The sequence below is a fragment of the Condylura cristata genome, unplaced genomic scaffold, assembly GCF_000260355.1.
Source record: "Condylura cristata isolate star-nosed mole 26May11 unplaced genomic scaffold, ConCri1.0 scaffold00005, whole genome shotgun sequence".
Lineage (NCBI taxonomy): Eukaryota > Metazoa > Chordata > Mammalia > Eulipotyphla > Talpidae > Condylura > Condylura cristata.
The window spans coordinates 44,691,252-44,698,414 of NW_004567106.1; positions in this window are offsets into that span (position 1 = coordinate 44,691,252).

Below are 7,163 nucleotides of genomic sequence, written 5' to 3' on the forward strand. Positions count from 1 at the left end.
GAACAGGGCAAACCAGTGCTGGGCATAGAGGGAGGAACAAACCTTTCTGCTCTAGACTGTGAGCATTCTGGAGGTTGTCACCACGTGCTAACCCAGGGGACTGTGCAGATGCAGGCTCAGCACACACTTTCTTCTTTTCTCCAGTCTCAGGGAACCTGAGTTCAAGGTCAATCTCCTTTACCCATGCTCTGGATCCAGCCTGTCCCTTGCCCCTTGTCTTGCTGTATTAGTCACCCCTTCTGAACCTTCAAACACTTCTTTCTGCTATCTTTTTCCTTGGCATATAAATGTACTGGATTCTCTCCTATCTTAAAGAACACAACCAAGGAGACAAACTTCCTTTCTAGCTATGACCATTTTTCTCCATATTCAAAAACAGAGGTCTCCATTTTGACTTCCTCGTCTCCCCTACTTCAGCATGTGTGGTATTGGCACTTCGGCCTATCAGCTGACAGTCCCAACAACATACTCCACAGATTCAGTTAATAACACCACTGAAAAGTATCTTTTCCTTTGCTTCATTAACCATTATCCCTCTGATCTTCCCCTGTGACACTGAGGTGTGTGTGTTTTCACCAAAGGCAGGCCGAATCCATTATACCACAGTTCCACCTGCCAGGGAATGTGGCACAAAAACTACATGTTATCTTCTTCAAAATTTCTCATCCTACATACACAAGGTGGAGTCCCAGCCTGAAACTGGTGCCTTTCTCTTTCTCAGTGGCAAATTTCCTGCTCACCTATAGTACCAATTAATGAGAGGCAAGGGGTGACTTTTGTATCTCACTTTGTTAACTATACCATTGGGGTGTTAACTGTACTATTTGGGGGGTCAACAATTTTTTCAAAGAGCTTTTCCTTATTTTTCATCAGGGACAAAAGCCTCTTCAAGTAAAGGGACTCCCTGGTACCTGCTCTGTAATTCAGAATTCTGGAGTTGGGCACATGGACTGGATTCTTCTTCCTTCCTTCCTTCTCTCTATTAGATGTGGAAAACTTCTCCAGAAGTGCCCAGCAAACTTCCTGAGGATTCAACTTCCCTGGATGTATGCCCAAAACCTTGCTGCAAGAGAGGCTGAGAAAGTGAGATGGCTGGCATATTGTTTTTAGAACAGGCAAAAAATCTCCACCAGCAAGGAAGAAGGGGGTTGGAAATGATTAGAAATAGCTGTTGTATAGATATAGCAACAGTTATCACCAAGTCATTACCAACCAGAAGCCCAGATGCCTCGGTGTCTCCTTAAATTATTTAAGTGATTTCTCTCTATATATGAAGGAATCTGACCCAGACTTGGCCTCTTTTGTTTACTTCTTTGTTAAATGTAATAATCTCACCTTTCCAGAGAGTTCCATCATCCCCCAACATATCTCCATGATTTCTTCCAATGGCTCAAGGCAGTCAATGCACACAGAACCCCTACTGGCTCTCCTGACGCTGCAGAATCAATCTGTGTGGGACACACATGGATAGATTTAGTCTCATCCTTGCCATGTCTCTTCTCCTCCCCTCCCTTCCCTGCTTTTGTTAATTTACAGTCACAGAAGGCCATGCTCACTCTTCATGTAAGCACAGAAAAATGTGTGTGAGCTAACAAAAATGTTTCCACTTTTTCCCAAAGTGATCATTAATATCTGTGAGGAATAATTACAAAACAATGATTTATTCTTATATGTATCTATTCAACTAATCTCTTTATGCTGATCTTAAATCATGTGCACATAAGGTAATATGGAATCTAACACAGTATTGGCTCTCAGGCCATCAGTAACTGTTAGGTACAGTTGAGAAACCTTTTAATGTATTAATGCTGAGACTTTCAAAACTTAAAAATTAATGAAACTCTGTTCAATAAATTATCATCACTACCACCCCAAAGCATTTATTAAACACTTAATTCCATGTAGTACTATTCCAGCTGGTATATGTACAGAACAATGCAATACATTTTGCCTAGAGGTTTACTATTAATCACAGGAAGAGTGAATGATTAAATATTCATAATTTTCACTGACCCTGAGGGAGGCCAAGCTCAGGTTAGGCTTGGAGGGCACTGTGCCTCAGAAGCACCCTTCACTTCATTAATCTACTAATGCTTCTTGAACATCTGCTGCACTCAAAATCTTATTGGTCCTACTGGGATTAACATGATAGGACTGCTTTATAATCTCTGGAGATAATCTTAGGGAGAAACCCTAGTCTTCCCTTCTCCTGAAGGCCACTGCTCTTATGCCCAGGAATGGTACTTAGCCCCTCCGCTTACATCCCACCTGATCCATGGCTCACCTGCTGCTCGAGCCTGTATGTGTCCCAGGGGTCTCTGTAGAGGGCAGAGAACACGCACACACTTTCTTTTTTGAGAAGCCACGGCCTTGCTAGAGCCCGGCATCCCATATAAAGTCTGCTTAGTTGGCTGTAGCAACATCCAAAAATCAATGGCAGAAGTAAGATTTAAGTTCACTTCTTCCATGGAGAAGCAGCAGTGCTGAGATGAGCTCTCTCAGTCTTCTTGTGCAGCCATGCTCGATGCGAAGCCTTGACCCTGAGGCCTAGTAGGCATCTTCAGTTCAGGTCATTGAATACGCACTCAGAGGCGGTGCCTGCAGAATGAACGCAGGGCTGAGAGAGTGAGCTCGTACAGCAGCTCAGACACATTGTGGCCCATGTGCGGGCTGGGTGGCCTGGCTTAAGATGGCAGGAGTGGGAGAGAAAAAGCTGGGCATATTGAGCTATTCAGAAGCACAGCTTTAACAGTATTTGTTGAGATATGGAGGGGGGATACATAAGGGTTACATGGTTTTAAAAAGTAGAATCAATGGCAATTATCAGGCTCTGGCTTTCATTAAAACTGGTTCTAGTCACAAGAGGCATGGACAACTATGGAAAGGGAAATTTAAGGGATCAAATTTGGCCAGCTGAAGCTTGAGATTTCTATTAGATATTGACACAATTACCTGCCTATTTTCTGGAATTTTCTCTCATACATCCTGATGCTTAAATGGATGCCTGGTCCCAAATGTTTCCATAATTAGGAATAGACCTGTATCCCTATCCAGTCTTCACTTTTGTTTCTGAAATTTCATGGGGATTTTTCCAGTCCCGTCTCTGTGGCCCTCAATTCCCCTGCTCTGTTGTGGCGGGAACTGCTTTCCTGTCCCCACAGTGAGCTCAGACTGCATCTGAGCTCATTACAAGTTGTTAGGAGCAGGCAAATTGTTTTTTACACCTGAAACAGTATCTTAGAAATTTTCACCTTGTATAACTTTCTCCTTTTGGCATTTTCCACTTACTGACTAACAGCAAGGAAATACATTTTTATAAATTAGCCAAACAATAAATAAGTATCCGTAAGTTGGCTGTGCTTAATAGTTTTCTACTTTGAGAATAAATTATCTACCACAAAGAGAGGAGAAAGAGAAACTACTATATTTCTTCAGGTGAAAACTGCATTTTTGATGTAAGGTTGTCTCCATGATCTAGGAGTTGGTTTGTAGTTTGTCAGAATCAGAAACAGTTCTAATCAGGTCACTTACAGAACTGACCAAGCTGCGGAGGACACTGAGCCACTAACTGAAGTGACAAGCAGCAGACTGGCCTCTGGGGAGGTTGGGGGGGGGGAATATAATAAACTGCAAAATGAAGTGAATCTGCTTTGACGGGGGGTCCTGGTATCTGCGCATCAGATTCCCTCTGAAAACCAGTTTACACAGCATCATTAGCTTGGCAGATCTGAAACAAGACATAGACTTTTAGATGCTCTCAAAAGATAGCTCCACCAGCCCTCAAAGTCTGGGAAATTTGTTTAAATTTGGGTTTTTTCTGACAAGGTTAGAGCTGTTGGTCTCTGGGATTCCAAAATACCCTCTTCCGAGGCTCTGCAGAAAACACAAGTTCCATAGTTATAGACTCTGTACCAGGCATGTTACAGTGCAGCTGGGGGCAGGGAGAGCTGCATTTTACATTAGGGATGTGTCAGGCTTCTCTTCTTGACACAGGATTGATCATTTTCCAATTCTCCGAACACATTTGTAAGCTGTCTCTTCAGTGTTGTGTGTCATGATTGCACTGCTTTATGGTGTCACTTTTGTAGGAAGATCTCACATTCTGTATATTCTAGTGCAATCCTTCATGTGCCAAAGATATTCAAGTTTTAAGAATGACTTTAAAGTTGTGTGCCAGAACCATTATATTTACCAAAACCTCGCAAGTTTCTCCACAATGTAATTATTTAAAATAATTACCGATGTGTGTGAACCTACTGAAGTGTGATGACTTACATAATTTGGGAGGGTGTAAATGCTCCATGGGTCCTGAATTTTAATTAGTATGTGGATATCTGTTAAAAATCAGAGGACATAAATTTACAGAGATCACTCTTATTCACTCCAATTATTTTTACACATCTAGAAAAATACTGCGTTCTTTTTGATCTCATGACAAAGGCTGGACTGACAGGGAGAGAAGCAGAGAAGACGACTAAGGACAGCCGCAGGCGTGCTCACCAATGACGATGACCTAGAGCTTTTCTTGTTTTAATACTATATTCTTGTCTGGTTTTGAGACTAAATTGAGAAGTTATGCATTTTTTCCTGTTCTGGAGAAGTAAATTTAATATCCCCATTACTTGTTAGAATGCTCCTGAGAGAGGACTTGGGCTGGCATTTCTTTTCTTTCTTTTTAATACTTTTTTTTATAATTGAGAATTTCCAACACATACAAAAATAGAGTCTGACATAATGAAATGCAAGTATCATCATCCAGCCTCAATATTTATGACTGAGTGACGACCTCACTAAATCTACTATTTTAAGTATTATTGTATTTAAAGCTTAAGCTGTAAACTTTATGCTCTATTTCTACACATGATTAAAGAAAACCAATGTGGATGTAAGTGTCTAAGGCCTCAGTGGGTTGCCACAGCTGCTAGGCCACCTGCCAGCTATGAGGTAGTAGAAATTGCAGCACGTTAGATTTATCTGTGGCACTTACACTAGAAATACCGAAGGCATGCTTCATTTTCTTTCTTTTCAAAACAGAGCTTACATTCTAATAACTTTCAAAATTGATCAATATTCTACTTATTCAATGCTGTGTATATTGCTGTCAACCACCCTAGATCTTGAAAAATCTCTCCATCAGTTTCTGGGGTCAATCAGAAAGGACTTAGCTGTGTGCTTCCCCCTCATGATCCTTGCTGTGCGCGGCCAGAGGCTTAATCCCACGGGCTGGAGGGCACCCCTCTCTTTTCTCAGGACCCTTTCATGAGGTCACTCAACAAGAGTTAGTATTCACAACGTGTCAGTCGTAAGTTAGCCTAACTGCCTACCTAGTGGCTGAAGCCTTCAAGAACAAATATTTAGAGACCCAGGTAAAAAGCTGCATTCGTTCTTATGATCTAGCTTTGGAGGGCACATACTTTTCACCATTGTCTCTTTCAGAGAAGGTCTACTAACCCTCTGGTTGTGTATTATTTATTTATGCTATATAATGATAGCACCATGATTTTGGCAGCTAAACGACACTTTCATATGATCTAGTAGCCTCTGTGGGTCAAAAGTCTAGGCATAGCCTAACTGGGCCCTCTGTTTCAGGAGCTCACAGCTGTAATTAAGAAATTAACCAGAGTTGTGGTCTCACAGGAAACTCAAGTGAGAAGGATCTGCTTTCAAAATCATATGCAGCTGATAGCACTTCATTTTTGTGGACTGACTATTGGATTGAGAATCTTTCTTGATAGCATTGGCTGGATGCCTCCTCTATTACTCATTATGGAGACCTTCCTACATGGCTGCTTTTTTCCTCAAAGCCAGCGAAGGGGAGCGTCTCCTAAAGAGGGATTGCAAAAAAACTCTTGTGGAACGTAATCAGGCACACGTCATCAGTCTGTCAGTCTATTGCGTTGAAGCAGGAAGTTTCCCAAGTCTGTTGCTTAGATTCTGCTACTTTCCTAGGTCTGCTGCTTGCGGGGTCTGTTGCTTGAATTCTGCTGCCTGCTGGAGCATAAAGTTCCTGCAGTGTGCTGCTTTTCCTGCAGTAGCTATGCTACCTTGACCCCTTCCCAAACAATAAAGAACACTTAAGCTATGCTGGATGGGATGACAAGGTTTCTCATACAACTTGTATAAAATTTGACCATTCCTGAATTCAGGGCTCTGTCTTTTGGGACTGATCCCACCCATGTGGCAATTAAATCTCTCTTTCCACCTCTCTGACTGCCGTCTGATTTCTCTGTGAAACTGCTATAGAAGTGTCACCTTTGTCCTATTATTCATTGGAAGCAAGTCCAGTTTCCACCCACACTCAAGGTATAGGGAGCACCCAAGGACACTTTGGCCTTCTAGTTCCTCATTTGCATAAAGAATTCTTTCTCCCTCAAGACATTTGTATATCTCTTCTCTCCACATTGACCTGGTTAATGCCTCCTACTCCTGCACATTTCAACTCAAGAGTCACTTTCTCAGGGATATTCCCAGTGCCGCCAGCCCAGATCAGGGCCTTATATAGACGTGATTGCAGCTTCCTGGTAGCTTTCTTTCACACCGCTAACCACGGTATATAATTCAAGTCTTGATCAAGCTCTGTCCCTCCCATTCGACTGCAAATCTCAGAAAGCAGGAACAACACCAGTGCTCCCATCACCACAGTAGCCCAGCACCTGGCACAGCAGCTGGCACAAAGCTGATGCTGAATAACAGACAAGTCAGTGGTAAGGTGTCTTATTGTGCAGGCAGGCAGTTGAGAGGTAAAGAAAAATTACTTCTAAGCCACTTGCTCTGTTTCTTGAGAAGGGATGGGGAGATTTAAAATGATCTGCCATTGTCATCTTTCCCCAGAACAGTTGTTCTGGCAGCAGGTTTTTTTGTATGGTGTTTCAGCAATTTCTTCTATGGCTTTTCCACTTTTTTAACTGTTCTCCTCTCGTTTGTCCTTTTAGAAATTTTTTATAAGTATGTCATGTATATTTTGCAACAAGATCATTCATTTCATAAAAATACTGAATCTTCAAAATTGAAGACAAGTCTCTAATGCTATAGTTTTCCTCTTTACTGGTTTCTCTTTCGTCATAATCAGATGCGTCAATGTAATCACTGCCATTTCACTGCTATCTTCAAGGACATAAACTGTAATTTTACTGAATGGCATCCTTTCTATTTAATGTTTTTTA